This window comes from Mixophyes fleayi, chromosome 12, assembly GCF_038048845.1.
Source record: "Mixophyes fleayi isolate aMixFle1 chromosome 12, aMixFle1.hap1, whole genome shotgun sequence".
NCBI lineage: Eukaryota > Metazoa > Chordata > Amphibia > Anura > Limnodynastidae > Mixophyes > Mixophyes fleayi.
In genome coordinates, this window is record NC_134413.1 from 74,405,745 (window position 1) to 74,425,561 (window position 19,817).

At 40.3% G+C, this 19,817-nt stretch overlaps 1 protein-coding gene across 8 annotated transcripts in view; it reads left to right on the forward strand.

Moving 5' to 3' along the window:
* The first annotated feature begins 4,080 nt into the window (after nucleotides 1-4,080).
* MEF2D (myocyte enhancer factor 2D) overlaps nucleotides 4,081-19,817 on the forward strand; it is a 123,323-nt gene continuing 107,586 nt past the window's right edge. For 2 of the 8 annotated variants that reach the window (XM_075193128.1, XM_075193129.1), the window contains exon 1: nucleotides 4,086-4,390. The gene's annotated coding sequence lies outside the window, so the exon portion shown is untranslated. Of the gene's footprint in view, nucleotides 4,391-19,817 lie in introns of all 8 variants that reach the window. The other 6 variants (XM_075193132.1, XM_075193133.1, XM_075193131.1 and 3 more) reach the window with 5 other exon arrangements.

Below are 19,817 nucleotides of genomic sequence, written 5' to 3' on the forward strand. Positions count from 1 at the left end.
GCCCCCCACCACTTAACTAAACGCAGTGGGCAGGATCTGGGAGAACTTCCTGATCTCCCTGGAGTCTCCCAGAAATTCCGGGAGAGTAGGCAAGTGTGGCTAAAATTTGCCAGCCCTCCCCTGCCAACATGACCTGACCACTGGGCATCCTCCTGATATAAGTATATACCAGCATTCTTAACCCATTAATGTGTGTTTTTATACTGTACAGGGATGGCGGACATGCGCTTGAAGCTAGTCCGTGAGAGGTGGTCAGCAACCATTGAGAACAGTCGCTGACCACTGAATCGTCTGTAATGAACGCTGTGCAGTGTGTACAGGATGCGGCACTTCCACATCCTGTATCCCCCCCCCCCCACCCACCTCAGTGATCACATGATCACCAGCCCCCCCCCACACTTCTCCCTTGCAGCCGAGAAAGCTACTGGGTCTCAGAAGATCTAAAGTAACTCACAAGAAGGAAACTTTAACTGCTGGTACGTCAGCACAAGTTATAGCTGAGATAATGGATGTAACCATGAATGTATATTTATAAAGTCCACCAAAGTCTATTCTGAACTACCGGGGGGGACCCACACTGGTCTCAAGCAATTATAATGTTCTCTAAGCTAGAGAAAATTACACATATGGTACCAAAATAGGAGTAACGGAGGGGAGGGGGGATGCGACAGTATTTCTAGGGGCACACTCATTGAAAATAAACATGAGTGCTTTTAAACACGTTACTATTCTACTGTAATTTAGCTTTTTAACCCTATTTAAAAATGCTGCCAGGAGAGAGTTTACCAAAACTAAGTAAAGAAATAAAGTTGATGTTTAACTAGCACATAGAAAACTTCATAGAGACCAGCAGTAGATCAAGCGCAGCGATAACAGGGGGAATGGTAATACACGCTTTTACCGTTACTGTAGTATGCAGAGGGAGACCTAATGTAACCAATGCTTTTATACTGCAATAACAGCAAGGGCATGCAATAATAACATCCTCTCTCAACGTTACAAATGCACTTGATATACACTGCTGATCCATTTGTAGAACCCATCCCCCCTTGTCTGTGATATAAGGAGTTGAACCACCTGTGCGTTCGTGGCAAAAAATGACTTTTTTTGTTCTTAGTAAGGAAGGGTGCAGCTGGAACTTAATTATTTATAATCAATATTTTATTTTCTGAATCCATCTTTAATATATATATATATACATAAATTACATCCTAGCGTTTGGGCAGACACCAAACGTAGATCCTACTTGTATGGTGATGAGAGGGTTAAAGCACTTTCATTTGCACAAGATAGGATAACTTAGTGAGCCCAGGGCAATGGGATGACTAGGCCGCAGCCTAGGGAGCGAGGTTTTTGGGGGACGCAAGGTTTTAGGGGGTGCAAAATTGTGACAGGGAGAGGTATAAACTGACATTCATTTTAAAATATAAGAGAATAGTTTTTCTACAATGTAAAAAGGAAACATGTAGTAAGGTTTTTATGTTGGCGTATTCCCATGGTAAAGGCTGAGGACAATGAATCATCCTCGGGCGTGCGCTAGAGGATAAGGCAGTAGGAGAGACAAGGATGGGGACAGGGGGCAACAGCCCCCTCAATTTATACGCGCCTTGACCCTCAGTAGCGCTCGTTCACGCCTTCGTTCCACTATATAGTTCCGGTTTTAACGAAAAACAAAATGAGTGACAAAGATTGCTGTGCGCCGTTTAGGGGGCAAAGTGCAGCTGAGTTGCGGAAACAGAAAATTTGGTGAGAAGGTGACGGAAGACGGATTTTAAGAATACTTGCCAACTCTCCCGGATTCCGGGTAGGTCTCCCGGGAGAGTATGGCAGCCTCCCGCATCCATTAGATTAAATCCAAAATGTCGTGATTCCGGCAGTTGACCCAGCACCCTTGCTGTAAAATGACGCTTATGCGTCATTACGTCACAAAACCAAGAACAGGAAAATGTTGAGATAAACAGGAACAAGCGTCGGTTATATTCGATTAATATTATTGTCGATTGATAAGGTACCACAAATCTGCAGCGCTGTACTATGGGGGGGGGGGGTAGAACGCTTAATAAAGATGTTGAGGACAGCAGGCAATGGAAGGGTTAGAGAACGTTTAAGAGGTGGGGGTTAAGGATGCATAGGTAGGTAGACAAGGTGGGAGGAGACAAGAAGATGAGAGGAAGGAGGGCCTTGCTCAGAAGAGCTTACAATCTAGTAGAAGGGGGGCATGGGTAACACAGAGAGATTGGGGTTTCTACAGACAGATATCCTGAAAACATGACTTGCTGTCTCTGCTATGTCTCAGAACAAGACGGATACAGAGGAATACCCCTACATAAATAAAATTAGAAGTAGTACTGCTCTTTGATCCATATGCTCAGAATGAGATCAGATACTGAGATCTACTCTCAGCATCCAGAACAAATGAAGTGGGACTGTGGTCCATATATACAGGGACAAAACAGGAACTGAAGAATACATTCAGTAGACAGAATAAGAGAAGTGTTGCTGTGACCCTATGTATGTAATAAGAGCAATAAAAATGACATCCAATATACTGAAGAAGAAACGGTTTATTGTGCTTTTGACTATACATATGTATACAGGTAAGAAGGTCTTTTCACCAATTTCGTATACTGGTGTAAGGTTGTCTAAGACTCACCCAATCCAGCATATAGAAGAGACGTGATACTGTGCAATTGTCCCTATATAAGCAGAATACTTTATATACATGAGAGAATCTTGTCACTACATCCTCAGCCTTTACACCAGGGATCCCCAGGCAGCTGTGTATTGTGAAATAGAGTCACACAGGAGTACAGTAAGAGACGCATATAACCAGTTCAGCGATTAACATGACTCATGTACGGCAAACGTTCACAAGAAATTATTAGAAGGTGTTAACTATTCATTTCTTGGTCTGATTTTATAACATGTGATAATTTGCTCTCTATAGTATGTCAGGATCTGATCGATGTATTGGCTATTTATCTATGGTTTATTTATCTAAACGTCTAATGTTTTTGTATTACCGCCTACAACCAGCCACACATGTTACAAGTGAACAGAGACAGAAATGGGCTAAACAAGAGTTTCAGAACCATTTAACTACATTCATAAGAAATATATTACTATACAGGAGAAAGAGAAGTTTTATCCAGCTATTGAATATAATAAAACGTGAATTAGTCCTGGGGACGGCAGGGCTACGTACCTGGCTCACATCTTGTCCAGTCCCCCCTACTCCGTGGCCATAAATGTTCCCATGTGGCTGTGGGTTTCATACCCCATTAGTATCTATTGAAGAGGAGTGTTTAAAAATCACAAAAAATGAAACTATAACTAAATTTATATATAGAGAGAGAGAGAGAGAGAGAGAGAAAGAGAGAGAAAGAGAGAAAGAGAGAGAGAGATTGAGAGAGCAATAGTGTGATATATATATATATATATATATATATATATAGATATATATATATATAAATATATATATAAATATATATATAAATAAATATATAAATATAAATATATAAATATATATATATATATATATATATATATATAAATAAATATATAAATGTATATATAAATATATATATATATATATAAATAAATATATAAATGTATATATAAATATATATATATATATATAAATATATAAATGTATATATAAATATATATAAATAAATATATATAAATAAATCTATATATAAATAAATATATAACCATATATAAATAAATATATATATATATATATATATATATATATATATATATATATATATATATATATATATGTATGTCATATATGTAAAACACACCCTTGCTGGTCTATCAGGGCCTTGGCCATGAAGTTGGGGGGGGAACAGGTGAGCTGGAGGCCGGCACCCAGGGGGTTAAGGCGGAGGGATTCACAGCAACACGCCGCAACCAAGCCCTCGGCGGCCGCTCAACCTAGCCTGACACATACAGTAACAGCTGAACCCTCCCCTCGCCTCCCGTTGGCCGGCTGTCACCCAGCTCGGGCCCTCCCATTGGCCCATCGCCCCGCCGCTCAGCCAGCCCCCAGTGTCAGTGCAGCTGCAGCCAGGCGGTGGGAGTCAGACCGTAGCGCACAGGGCGGCGGGGGAGAGGACTCAGGCGGAAGGATACACCGGGGGGAGAGGACTCAGGCGGAAGGACACACCGGGAGAGAGGACTCAGGCGGAAGGACACACCGGGGGAGAGGACTCAGGCGGAAGGACACACCAGGGGGGGCTGCTGGAGCTGAGCACAGTGTTGTTGTTGTTGGTGCTTTATATATACAGGGGGGGTTTGTGGTGAGAAGAGACTCCCCCCTCTGCAGGAAGGGAGGGGAGAAGATTCCCACAGCCTGGAAGTATCTGGGTACAAGGCGCCTCTGGTAAGTGGAGCTGGTGCTATGGCCACCACCATGATCACTGTGATTGTTGTTGTCATGTGCCCCCTCCTCCTCCCCCCATGTCATACAGAACATACATGTGCATGTGACACCCTGCTGGGTCATATATGTCCTGCCAGCCAGGCCTCTGTAGTGGGTATAGTTGTATTGACGCACTTGGAAGGGGCTTGGGGGGTTGTCTACAGTATTAAATGCCTTACTTGGTTGTCACCCATCACTTCGCTCCCCTCTGATGAGACATTTGGGGTGGGGTGTGGAGGGGGGGTGCTCCTATCCCCCCCCCCCTTGAAAACATTGTGGGTGAGTTATGGGTTTGGAGAACTAGGGTGTGAGGGGGGCGGCAAGGACTGTCCTACGCTTTGTTTATGTTCAGTTGGAGGACTGGACGGTGGTCAAACATCTGGAGGCACCCAGGAGCCGCATCTGTAAGGGGGTTTTTCTGGTGGAAAAAGGGAGAGGGGTTTGGGGATATGTTCCTCTGGGTTATAACCTGAAGACAACGTCTCTGCTGTCTGGTCGGTTAATAAAATTCACTATTTTTAGGATAGTGAAAGTGTTGGTGAAGAGTCCCTTTTCTGTGGGGGGGGGGGGGTCATATCTTATTCTTTGCCTATCTGTACGTATACAAATATTATTTTATAGGAATAGCTTAAATACAGGGTAATTGTGCCAAATACATACTGCCCTCTGGATTGGAAATTAGATTTATTTTGGGCTTTGTTTTATATTTGTAAGCCTTGTGTGTGTGTGTGTAGGTTAGCTTAATTCTGCCTGTTATTGTATTGACTTTTTTTGCTTTGTTGATAGAATAGAGGACTTTAACCTGTGGGGTCAAGCTTATGTCACTTATTAGGTGTTACTTGGCACTTGTTCCTCTGTTAAGTAACGCGTTTCTCCATAACCTGCTGCCATACCTGGTTTATAGATCTCTACCTGTCTGTACGTACGCATGATATCCACTTAACCCGGCCTTATCTCTTTTACAAACGGGCATTAAATTTGTATACAGCATTCTAAAATTAGCATTTAACACTTTTTTTTTTTTTTTTTTTTTTTGCTTTTTTATATAACCGTTTTATACCACCTGAGCTGTAATTCTCTCACCATCTGGCCTTTATATCTGTTTTTGAAATGGATAGTTTTGAGCTCCGTTTGAAAAGGTTGAGCCGCAGAATTATACTTGTGACATTTTTTATTGTTTTATTTCATGGATGAAATAGTCAGTGCGAAATCGAGAATGTGTCACTTATTCATTTTTCTGCATTTGTTTATAAAGTACAAAGAGTCCTTGCAGTAAATATTATGTGTTTGGATGTATTTTATTGTAGATATTTATTATATTTACATCATATATTATATATCTCTACCTATCTACATCTGGTGCTATATTCACACTGTTTGTTTATGTATATACATTTATTTAGAGATTTTTTTTCCCATATACCCTGTTATAATATTATATGACATTCAGAAGGACTCCGAGATTGGAGGTGACAGCTAATTGACAGTTCGTTAAATCATATTTGGCACACTAGTCTAACTATCTCTGTATCTATCTATCTATCTATCTATCTATCTATCTCTGTATCTATCTATCTCTGTATCTATCTATCTCTGTATCTATCTATCTCTGTATCTATCTATCTCTGTATCTATCTATCTCTGTATCTATCTATCTCTGTATCTATCTATCTCTGTATCTATCTATCTCTGTATCTATCTATCTCTGTATCTATCTATCTCTGTATCTATCTATCTCTGTATCTATCTATCTCTGTATCTATCTATCTCTGTATCTATCTATCTCTGTATCTATCTATCTCTGTATCTATCTATCTCTGTATCTATCTATCTCTGTATCTATCTATCTCTGTATCTATCTATCTCTGTATCTATCTATCTCTGTATCTATCTATCTCTGTATCTATCTATCTCTGTATCTATCTATCTCTGTATCTATCTATCTCTGTATCTATCTATCTCTGTATCTATCTATCTCTGTATCTATCTATCTCTGTATCTATCTATCTCTGTATCTATCTATCTCTGTATCTATCTATCTATCTCTGTATCTATCTATCTATCTCTGTATCTATCTATCTATCTCTGTATCTATCTATCTATCTATCTCTGTATCTATCTATCTATCTCTGTATCTATCTATCTATCTATCTCTGTATCTATCTATCTATCTCTGTATCTATCTATCTATCTATCTCTGTATCTATCTATCTATCTATCTCTGTATCTATCTATCTATCTATCTCTGTATCTATCTATCTATCTATCTCTGTATCTATCTATCTATCTATCTATCTATCTATCTCTGTATCTATCTATCTATCTATCTATCTATCTATCTATCTATCTATCTATCTATCTATCTATCTATCTCTGTATCTATCTATCTATCTATCTATCTCTGTATCTATCTATCTATCTATCTATCTCTGTATCTATCTATCTATCTATCTCTGTATCTATCTATCTATCTATCTCTGTATCTATCTATCTATCTATCTCTGTATCTATCTATCTATCTATCTATCTCTCTATCTATCTATCTATCTATCTATCTCTGTATCTATCTATCTCTGTATCTATCTATCTATCTCTGTATCTATCTATCTATCTCTGTATCTATCTATCTATCTCTGTATCTATCTATCTATCTATCTATCTATCTCTGTATCTATCTATCTATCTATCTATCTCTGTATCTATCTATCTATCTATCTATCTATCTATCTATCTCTGTATCTATCTATCTATCTCTGTATCTATCTATCTATCTATCTATCTCTGTATCTATCTATCTATCTATCTATCTCTGTATCTATCTATCTATCTCTGTATCTATCTATCTATCTATCTATCTCTGTATCTATCTATCTATCTATCTATCTCTGTATCTATCTATCTATCTCTGTATCTATCTATCTCTGTATCTATCTATCTATCTCTGTATCTATCTATCTATCTCTGTATCTATCTATCTATCTCTGTATCTATCTATCTATCTATCTATCTCTGTATCTATCTATCTCTGTATCTATCTATCTCTGTATCTATCTATCTCTGTATCTATCTATCTCTGTATCTATCTATCTCTGTATCTATCTATCTCTGTATCTATCTATCTCTGTATCTATCTCTGTATCTATCTCTATCTATCTATGTATCTATCTATCTCTGTATCTATCTATCTCTGTATCTATCTATCTCTGTATCTATCTATCTCTGTATCTATCTATCTCTGTATCTATCTATCTCTGTATCTATCTATCTCTGTATCTATCTATCTCTGTATCTATCTATCTCTGTATCTATCTATCTCTGTATCTATCTATCTATCTCTGTATCTATCTATCTCTGTATCTATCTATCTCTGTATCTATCTATCTCTGTATCTATCTATCTCTGTATCTATCTATCTCTGTATCTATCTATCTTTGTATCTATCTATCTCTGTATCTATCTATCTCTGTATCTATGTATCTATCTCTGTATCTATGTATCTATCTCTGTATCTATCTATCTCTGTATCTATCTATCTCTGTATCTATCTATCTCTGTATCTATCTATCTCTGTATCTATGTATCTATCTCTGTATCTATGTATCTATCTCTGTATCTATGTATCTATCTCTGTATCTATCTATCTCTGTATCTATGTATCTATCTATCTCTGTATCTATGTATCTATCTCTGTATCTATGTATCTATCTCTGTATCTATGTATCTATCTCTGTATCTATGTATCTATCTATCTATCTATCTATCTCTGTATCTATCTATCTATCTATCTATCTCTGTATCTATCTATCTATCTATCTATCTCTGTATCTATCTATCTCTGTATCTATCTATCTCTGTATCTATCTATCTCTGTATCTATCTATCTATCTCTGTATCTATCTATCTATCTCTGTATCTATCTATCTATCTCTGTATCTATCTATCTATCTATCTCTGTATCTATCTATCTATCTCTGTATCTATCTATCTATCTCTGTATCTATCTATCTATCTCTGTATCTATCTATCTATCCCTGTATCTATCTATGTATCGATCCTAGTGGTAATTATTTTATTTTTTTTGTATACATTTCAATCTTATATTTAATTTATCTGTCTCATCCTGGTAAACAGTTTATGGACTATTGCTTAAGTACTAGAACATAATGCACTGTATGTTTAATTTCCCTTCTGCAAAGCAATCAGACTGTAAGCCTTTTGGGCAAAATTCATGTGTGATCAGTTCTTGAGTTGTCTTCAGCTTAATATCAAAACGCGTGTGTGTGTGTGTGTGTGTGTGTGTGTATATATATATATATATATATATATTATATTTTTTTTGTGATGTTTCGCTCCATGTAACAGACAGAATGCTACATACTGCCGCCTGCACAAATCCATCCGTTACACTGTATTATCGTGTCTTAACGTGCTTACCGCTATTTTTTAGTGTGACTTTTAGTGATTCTGTGTTGCGGATCGCGCTGCGCTTAATGCGTGGAGTCTCCCGTGTTCCCGCTAAGTGCTGGGCAGGAAGAGGCTACTTAGTCCAATACTTCTGGGGATTGCATTTTAGGCCAGCTATGGAGCAGTGTGAAGGTGATATTGGAGTATATAGACTATCACCGTCTCCCGCTGATTGCTTTAATAATGGCAGCCTAGTTCTGCTTTTTTTTTAGTCCTATTAAAGTCATCTGCCTGATATCTCCCTCTATGTGGGGAAGGTTACCGGCTTCTTGTCATTTAGACGGCTGTTGTGATTGATTTTGTTTTTCTTTTTTTTTTTTCTTTCGATGAGGGTAATAAATCCTGTTTGTACATCCTGCCTGGGGTGGGGTGGGGGGGGGGGGGGGGGGGCTGACCTGCCAGATTTAAACTTGAACTTCTGCTGGCAGCATGCATTTTCTACCTATTAGATGATGTTCTATTGTCTGACATTTACTTACAGTAGAAAAGAGACTTTGAAGGGGCATTGGGGGGTGTTGGGGACATGATCACTGTGTATAAATACATTCATGCCCCCTACAGAAATCTCTCTCCGGAAACCTGTGTAGTCTCCGGTTTCCTCAAGTTCATCCCTTTGCAGTTGGGAGGCAAACGATTTTAATCTCCAGCTGTGGGAAGGATTCTTTACAGTAAGAGCAGTGAACGTTGCCCCAAAAGAACTGCTGCTGCCAGATACTACAGATTTTGGTTGATGGATACATTAAATAATTATAAGCTGTTAGGTATGGTCAACATATTCTATCTGTACAGACATATTGGCATGTGACATCCCAATCGGCAATGCACCTCTTTAGACTGTGTGTGCGATATAATAGAATATTATTACAAGGGCTGGTGGCAGCTCAGTGGAGAGTGGAATGGAGCGTTTTTGTTGCCAGCGAGGATGAGTTACTCTATGGGGTTCCCAATGTTGGACCTTCATGGTTCCACTGCATTGGATACAGATCCAGGGAGTAGCTCTGTGTCATATCCAAGGGAACAGTTATGAGTTTTATCCCAGGGGGGGGGGGGAGCGTCTCTGTGCCCTATCCCAGGGGGAGCGTCTCTGTGTCATATCCAAGGGAACAGCTATGTGTTTTATCCTTGGGGGAGGGAGCATCTCTGTGCCCGTTCCCAGGGAACAGTTCTGTGTCCTATGATAGGATAGGACTCCTATCCATGGGAACAAAAAAAAAAAAAAAGAAACAACTCTCTCAGCTGATACATTTCTGAAACACAGAGAAGGAATACAGTAAAATAAAGACCCATTGAAACGTTGAGTGCTGAATACAGCTCTATAGAGAGCACGCTGTCAAAGTTTGCTACGGAAAAATACTACTTTATAAGTTTTTAATAGCTATTAATATTTTTATTTCCACGGGATGGATGTATATCGCTTTAAAACACCCTTGGTCGTTCTGCTTAATCATGTTCAACGTCTCTAACTCTTCTAAAAGCTTGATGTGTTCTAATGGTTTATATTATCTGGCTGCGCCCCCACATAACTGCACCAGCGTGCACGTCTCTTGCACTTATTCGCGTCTAAGTGTTTCGTATTTTTTTTTTTTTCCTTTTACTCCTCTGTACAAAGTGCCTTTAAATCGGTCACGTGCCTGCGCTGGGAAACTTCCTTTTTGCTAGTTCCCAGCATTCCTCCGTAGCCCAGCATTCCTAGCGGCTGTAGCCTCATGCTGGACCGGGGGGTCAGATATAGCCAAGGACACAGCATGTTAGACAAGCCCCCATCCTCCCTCCAAAATAAAGGACCTTGGGGAAAAAAAAAAAGGAGACGGGTCAATAATCCGCAATGTGGGTCGATACACACATATCATGGAATACCGTTCTGGTGGACCACTTAGGAGATCGTTGCGTTTAGTTAACCCCTGCGCAGTTCCGTGTACCAGAACCATTTCGTTCCTACGTAGTTTACCATTGGCCAAGTCCATTTTACCCAGTACCAATATTCACAGATCACCATTTATTTATTTAGCGGCACTAATTCCGCAGCGCTGTACAGAGATCTCACTCACATCAGTCTCTGCCCCATTGGAGCTTACAATCTAAATTCCCTATCATGCACACACGGACAGAAAGAGACTAGGGTCAATTTTGTTAGCAGCCAATTAACCTACTAGTATGTTTTTGGAGTCTGGGAGGAAACCGGAGCACCCGGAGGAAACCCACGCAAACACAGGGAGAACATACAAACTCCACACAGATAAGGCCATGGTCGGGAATAGAACTCATGACCCCAGTGCTGTGAGGCAGAAGTGCTGACCACTGAGCCACCGTGCTGCCCTCTCACAGATGTTTAAAATGCCAACCAGGACTCTCCCCCGTATCTGCATCTGATACTCCTAATAGGATTCCGTTCCTGCAAACAACTTCTTGCAAGCGCATTGGCTGTTCAGCGTCTTTTACATCTGTCATGCAGCCCCCCCCCCCCCCAGCCCCCCGCCACAGACAACTGAAAGAGTTAATGAGGATCCCCAATCTTCCCAAAGTGAGATTTGTAACCGTGCCCTCCGGCCAATGGGCTCAGGGAGGTTTGCAGACGTTGTTGACGAAGAGGATTCACTGCGCACATGATGAATGGGGGGGAATAAAAAATACAAATTTGCAATTAGGTTCGTGATACCCGGTCATTACTGTTAACATTGTAAACGCGAATGCCGTGGGTGAAATTTAGTGGCAATTAGGTGTTTAATTTAGTTTTCTAACCAGAACACAGGCGCGTTAACGAAGGCTCGAAAAAATAAATAAAAAAAATGATGTGTTGACTCATATAATTACATTTTATAGGTTGGGGATTCCTGTGCCGGATTACGAAATAATTATATTACTAATATGCTGAGATTTCAGGAGATCTTTCGGCGCGCTCCTGTGGGTGAAGAATACGCATGATTTATTTTTTGGCACTGTTGGCTAACCTGTGATACTCCAGGTGTTGTGAAACTACAAGTCCCAGCATACCCTTCCAGCAATAAGCTGCTATATATTGGCAAAGCATGCTGGGACTTGTAGTTTCACAACACCTGGCGTGTCACAGGTTAACCAACACTGGACTATGGGATCATTCTGGTCCGGGACTAAGATTAGGTGGACGATTCCTGGTTTAGTTACTGACTTTAGAATGGTTTTGACTCTTCTGCTGCCAGGCGCAGTATATTCATTTATATTTAAAATATAGCTGACAGGAAAATTAGTGCAAAATCATATTAAAAAGAAAATATAGCTATTATTTAATTAGCTTTTATTACTGAGCTTAGTAATGTTCATGCTTGAACTCTGATTCTTCCTCAGGGGGACGAAAATGATCACCACTGTGCGTGGCAATGGGCGTTAAGGGCAGAGCTGGGGCACACAGTGGTTAGCATTGCTCCCTCGCTGCGCTGGGATCGTGGGTTGGCCCCAGATTCTTTCTGTGTGTGGTTTGTATGTTCTCCCCGTGTTTGTGTTTGTTTCCTTCCACAGTCCATACACATACTGGTTTATTGACTGCGTACAAAACTGGTCCCATGTTGTGGGTGTGTGTATATGTTTGTGTGGTAAAAAATTTACCCTGTACAAATTTTTTTTTTTTTTTTATTAATACATAAGTAAAGAGCCATAAATGTTGCCATCAGGGAAGGGGGTGCTTCTTCTTCTCTCATCATTCTGAGCCAGCAAGGTGTGAATGACAGTCTTCCAAACTTTGTTGTCGACGTATAGCATGGAGACTGATCCTATTAGTACTCTGTAACGGATTAACGTAATTAAACTTTACTTTTTACAGTGACATGTTAGGGTAACACTGAACAGTGCGTTTTTTTTCTTTAAGCTTTACAGATGAAAATGTACATTTGGGGGGATAGAGATCCTTTCATATATGGGTAATAAGTAAACAAGGTTGTACTTAATATTTTTGCAAATATAAGGATCACAGCGACGCATGCTAAATCCCTATAGACCCTTCTGCGACACTTGGTACAGATTTAAAAGGAAAAATACTTCCTTATTACAGAGAGGACTGCAGACCAACCCCTCTGCTATTTTGGCACCCTGGAATTAGGGGTTTGTAGATTGAGATCTATAGAAATTACCAGCAGTGAGTTTGAAGGTGGCATGGCCTCCCGTCTATGGGATTTGTCTAGACCTGCTTATCCTATATATTTTGCTGAACAGTTATAGTTGATCGGATTATTTCCAATGCCTTTTTAAATCCTATAGATTGTAAGCTTGTGAGCAGCCCCCTCTGACCGTTTCCTCTCTCTGTTTAATGCCCAGTCTTGTTTTATGAGTGTGCTTGTTCCCGAAGCGCTGTGGAGTTTGCTTGGGCTGTACAAATAAATATTACAATATAATAATATATCTGGTTAGCGGATTACCGCTATCTTCCTGTGTATATCCTCATCCGTGTCTCTCATCTACCCTCATTACATCCTCCCATTCCTGGTTACAGGACTTTTTTCGGGCTGCACCCACTCTATGGAATTCTCTCCCTCGCACAATAAGACTCTCCTCTGGTCTACAAACTTTCAAGCGTTCTCTGAAAACCCACCTCTTCAGACAAGCTTATAATATTCCTCAACCACCCTCTTAACCTCACTACACTACCCTATTACCCCCTGACCAACATTGCTGTGTGACAGGATCATTTAGCTTATGAGTCACTTTTACCTTTGCAGTCTGGCTGGGCCGAAATGCAAAATGTAGACTTAACCTCATGTGTCAAACTCCCACTGTCCCATAGATTGTAAGCTTGCGAGCAGGGCCTTCTCACCTCTTTGTTTTGCCCAGTTTGTTTATCAGTTTACTATGTTTGTCCCCAATTGTAAAGCGCTACGGAATATGTTGGCGCTATATAAATAAATGATGATGATCCGCCGACTGCCGTTTTTAGAGGCCCTGTGTGCTGAAGGAGGATTTTTATAAGACATTTGTTTGTATTTTTAATTTAAAATCCTGCAAGAAGGTGGTGCGATGACTTCTGAAGATTAACGTCCCTGTGAGTAAATCTGATTATTAGGTCGGATTCACCATGCATGGGTACGTATCTGGATTTTTTTTCTTTAACTTAATACTTCACAAAGGCAATGGTTTAATCTGTCTGTTTGCTCCATTTCACACTTGCTCCAGGTTATTTAGCTTATCAAGCGTTTGTGAGTGTCAGACTCTACTGGGAGGTTTCCCACGTGGCCTTCACAGTTCACAAATATTTAACCACAGCTCCCAGAGAGGAATTTGGAGAGGTGTAGCTGTTGTTTAGAGAGTTCCAAGTGTGCATTGGTCAGATCGTTGGACTGTTCACAGCAGCACATTGTATTTCAGGAGACGAGTGAGATGATGATTGAGTGAGATATCTGTCCACTCGTGTGGTTATATTAGTGAGGACAGGGCTGCATGTGACAGGGGCAGTGACATGATGTGAGGAAGGGGAATGAAGGCAGCAGGAAGCCACAGACTGAGAGTTATATAGTGGAAGGAGCAGGGTCCCCCCAGCAGCACAGAGTATATCAGGAGATGAGTGATGTGTTAGTGAGGACAGGGCTGCATGTGACAGGGGCAGTGACATGATGTGAGGAGGGGAATGGAGGCAGCAGGAAGCCACAGACTGAGAGTTATATAGTGGAAGGAGCAGGGTATCTGTGGTGTGAAATGTTACCCTTGAATAAAACAAAGTTAATTTATCCAACTTGTTTGTTTATTCTGCTCCTCTCCTGTAGTGAGCAGAACTGTCATTAAGCCACCAATATGGCCCCCCATACGTACGGATCTGCCCATATACTGCTGTTGGCTAATGGATGACCCTCAGTACCGTCTCTCTTTTTTACTGCAATGCTTTAGTAGGAAAATGAAAGCACATTTGATGTCCTTGAGTGTGATGTCACATGGGCACTTAACCCAAGTTCCAAGTACAGCATCTACTGGTTGAAATCCATTACATTTGAACAGATCCGGTCGCAAAGAGCGCTGTAAGATCTCGTTACTGACTCACGAACATGCAAAGACCCTAGCTTTAAAAAAATAAAATATAGGCAGGAGCGCTTCTGAAGCTGAGATAGCGAATATATATATATATATATGTGTGTGTTTTTTTTTTTTTTGAAGACCTGTCACATTTTAGCCACTTGCGGCTCAGTTCTACATTATTTCCTGTAGTATCCTCCTCAGCTATGTGTCACGTTGGTGTGGTCATCGTGGTAAGGTGCTGTTCGGCTCAGCTTGTACATACAGTGTATGACCGTGACACCTATAGGGGAAGCTGGTGGAAAGAACCTGAGGAAATTTCTTGGCCGCAGCAGTAACAATTCTGTGCGTAGATCCAACCAGTCTGATCTTTATCCTACCTGTTTTGGAGCCACAAGATCAACCCATCCTTGTCCTACATTTGTACTTAAACTTGATGCGCCTCTCCCTCTTTACCATTACAGCGGCGACGGTCTTCTGGGACCCTCTCTCTTGTTACCAAGATACAGGCTCCCGGAGGCTGTATTCCCGAGATGTCGTTGCCTAGAGATTTGTCAAATGGGTGGGCAGGATGAATGCACATATTTACAAGAATAATTAAACGTGGTTCTTTCACGGTCGTATTGGGTAGAGGAACAAAAATATCAACCTCCAATTTCTCCTCGCACCTCTTTTGGAGGGGTATCTACGATGTTACATCGCCGCGGAGCGCCTACGCGCCCGTCCGCGGCTAATCGGATGTGCCCCTAAACGTGTATTTATTATTTTTTTTTTTCCCCCTCCAATTTTGCAAAATTGTTCAGTCATAACATGCTTAAGTGGGATGATCCTAAACAATGGTTAATTTAATCCAATAATCTTGCTTCACTTCAGTCAGGGAATCTTTTTTTTTTTTATCTTGATAGTACCCTATAATATGCACACATTAATATCCCTCCGCGCTGAGTGAGATGTAAACAGACAGGCCTCCTCCACAGAGGTATGGACCAGGCCTTATCTTGTTTTCCTACTAAATAATCCCCCCCCCCCAAAAAAAAATAAAAAAAATAATCCCAACACATCTCCCTGGCTTCGCACCTCCTGGAAGAGACCAACGGAACGGAGAGATCTATTTTTGGCCGGTGGAAGTGGAAACATTTTCTCTCCTAGCGAGGGAACTAGAGACTGCAATGTTTTAAGCCCACGGCCTTGGGGCTAGGCTGCAGGCATAGCTAATCCGGGCAAGAGAGCAGGCGTGCGGTGTTCACCACCATGAGCTTCATTATCTTCATTATTCCTGAAATAATCACATTCCTCCAACTTGACTTCATTCCACCAGGATACCGTAAATCTGGGTCACAGCACCCTCAACTAATAAGACTTAATCACGTCTCATGGCTCCAGTTTCATGTTATATTTAAACATTTCCTAACTATCTGTGTGGATAGCATATATGTACGTATTTTTATCCATGTGTGCGTATATGATTATATATTAACTTTTCTGGAATACTTATAAATCTTGAAAATATTTATTAAGCCTCCTGCTCACTCTTTATGAATAAAAAAAAAAATATATATATATATATATATATAATTAGATAGATATATATATTAGATATATATATTAGAATATGTTCTGAGCGGTAATGTACACACGTAAGCAGCCATTTTGCGAGCTGAACTTCCTCACATGCCCTCTTATCCATTTACTTCATGCAGTACGCAACGTCGGCAGCCATTTTGTGCGCTGAACCAATGTTTGTATGCAGCTTATCAACTTAACAGGATCCCTGATTCTGGGTAATGTTTACAGTCACAAAAGTGACAGTACTAGTCGAACAGAGAAGCATAAAGTGTTACTTGCTTTGCATTTGTAATATAAGTAGCTAACTTGAAATCAACACTGCCACCCAGTGGCCACATTCTCGTGAAAATGGCAGAATAGTTCTATGGCATTAAAATTAAAACGCAGTTTTCAAGTATAGAGTTTAGTCCTGTGTGTGTCTCTGATGAGGTAACCTTTCTTTGCCATCCAAGTATGCATTAAAGTTATGTTTTCAACTCTTTAATATCTTTATTATTTATAACCTGTACAGTGACCGTTGAAGTAGTTTGGTCTTTTGGAAATAGTTTTTAAAACCGTTTCCTCCGCAGTATGATATCTTGTCCAGTTTGAGGTCCGCATTTAAATAAAATGGCTGCCACTTCTTATTTTAGTGATTTATAGACATCGCACCGTATGAACTGTGTATATTCACATGAACTGAGGCGTATTCTGGATTTATATAATATATTATTCTGTGGTAAAGTTTTATTTTTTTTCCTTTGTGGCAGTAATGTTTACATCTTACTTTATGAAACCAGCTTTTACGTCTCCTAGGTTAGATGACCATTTATAATAAGCTCCCTGTTATTGATATCTGGCGAGGAGTACGCAAGAGGTCAACATTGTCTACTGTCGACCGGCGCCCTCTGACCTTTACGTCTTAATTAATGCGGTAAATGGCTTACTAGTCGAGGTCTGTCAATAGCTCGGACACAGTCTGGTGGCTTTTAACATCTCCCTAACAAGAAAGAAGCACAAATCCATATATTTTCGTGTATACGTTGTTCAGCGTGTCTGTCGCCTGTTCGGGTTAGTTCACCGTGGTCACGTTCAGCCTTCGACACCTCTTTTAATTGAGTCAACAGAAAGCAAATACATAAGGAGGCAGGCGTGAAAATATCCCAGCACATGGTTTAATTTGTGTGTTTACCGCCCCTCCCATGGGGCGTAGGCCTGTAGACACACCCTACTACTTTTGTAAAGATGACTTTGTATCCATGATTTCCATGACTTAGTCATTTTCGGCCGTGGTTCTGGTGATTCATCAGGGTTGCCGGTTGTGGCTAGAAGCCAATCCTGTCGCTGGGTCTGTAGTGCGCAGCGTGCAAAGGATTCTGGGTAAACATAACCTGTGTTATGGCAAAAGAATGCACAGGCGAGCAAACTTTCCGTGGATTTAGGGAAGTGATTAATGTAAACCCTATTACTTATTACCTGTAAATAGTATCATTGAGAACGTGAGGTGAAATAGCCATTTTAACCCTTCACGGTAGCAGGGCTTGATGATCAGGTGCGAGTCGCGGCTGGGCTGCTTGGTTAGCGTGTACTCGTTGCCTATACACCGCGGAGACAATATCTCTTAAAAATGATGCCCTCGTGATAGCATTAATTCCCATTGAATAATTTGTCTGCGTCTCTATGGGTATTAGTTCGGTCGACAAAATGGCTGCCTTCCCTTGTCACGGTGATGTTGCTAGTCCCCATTTAGTACACCTGTGCCCGGGAGAGAAAAGACTCTGGGCCTGAGTCATTAAGGAAAGTACGGCAAAAAAAATTAGTAAATTGTCTCTGGGACAAACCATGTTTCAATGCAAGGGGTGCAAATTAGTTATTATTTAGCACATAAGTTAAATACTGGCTGTTTTTTCATGTAACACACAAATACTTGATAGCTGTATTTGTACACTGAAATTTAAAGTTGTTCTAGGACATACCCTACCCCAACTATAAATCTGTCCCCATATTTTAAATTTGCTTCCACCCTCCAGTGCAACATGGTTTTGCCCAGGTGCAAAGTTACTCCTTTTTTTGTATAATCTGTTTTTATTGAAGTTTAACATCGTATACAAGTATATGCAATAACATTAGCTCAAAATTCCAATAGGTACTCCTTTTATTTATGCTTTCCTCTCCTAAATGATTCAGGCCCTCTTTCTATGGATGTGAATATGCAAAGGAGACATCATTCCTTCACATAGTAAATAAACGTGATCTGAAACAGTGATTGTCAAGTGCTCCTTTTTAAATATTTGTGACTTATCAGTGTTATTTGCCATTTTCAATAAGTCATATATGGAAGAGCGATGAGTTAGCTTAATTTTTTTCTTTTTTTAGCAACTGGTCTTGTTTTAAAACAGGAAACAACATTTTTTTTTTTTTTCTCTCAGAAAAATACTTGGTGAGGTTAAAGAAACGTTAACTGAAATGCTGCTTTAGGTTCAATATTATGTATTTGGGTTTGTAGCCAAATATTTTGGATTTAGTGGTCCTGAAAACGTTAGCGTCTTCTGAATGATGGTTATTGCAGCGTGCATTGGGAAAACTTGCGTATTTGCAGAAATAATCACTTATAGCCATTTCACTGATTATATATATATATATATATATATATATATATATATATATATATATATATATATATATATATATATATATATATATAGTGTGTATGTATGTGTATATATATGTGTATATATATATATTTTATATCTCGGCTCCCTAGCTTTCACTTAAACCAATGGATTAAGGGCAAACAGACGCTAAGCATTTGGTGGGATGATTTCGGGCGGCTGTACCTGCCAGTTCCCCGTGTCGAGGGCAGCTGCTGATAAAATGTTGTCAGCCACCCGGTAACATCTTGTTCCCTCTGCTAGGTGACATCAGCTCTCTCTCTCTCTCTCGCTGCTGGGTGCCCAGGCTCTCTACCTGGCAGGCACCTCGTCTGTTAACACATTGCTTTCTCTGCTGCTCAATCCTCATTTTCTGCATTTGTATCAGGCAGCACCAACGTGGCTGCCTTGTCTGTTCCTAATTTATTCACGTGAGCAGTTTGTCTTTTGACCTTACGGATGTTATGAAGGTAATGGAGGAACAAGGTCAGACATGAACCTTTTTGGTTCCCCGTGCCCTCTGTGTCGTATTTCTAGCTGCTGAAGCAAAAAGGAGTTGTGCCTGCGGATCTCGGAGACTAGCAAGGCAAGCTGGCACTTGTAGTTCCACACCAGCTCCACGAATGCTACGATTTATATCCACAGCAGCTGAAGTGCCGCGGTTGGTTTTCACCTGGTCTTGTGCCTCTCGTTTAATCTATTTGGTGCTGACATGTGCATGTGGACCTGAAGACAGTAATTCTGCTATTAGAATCCCTCCA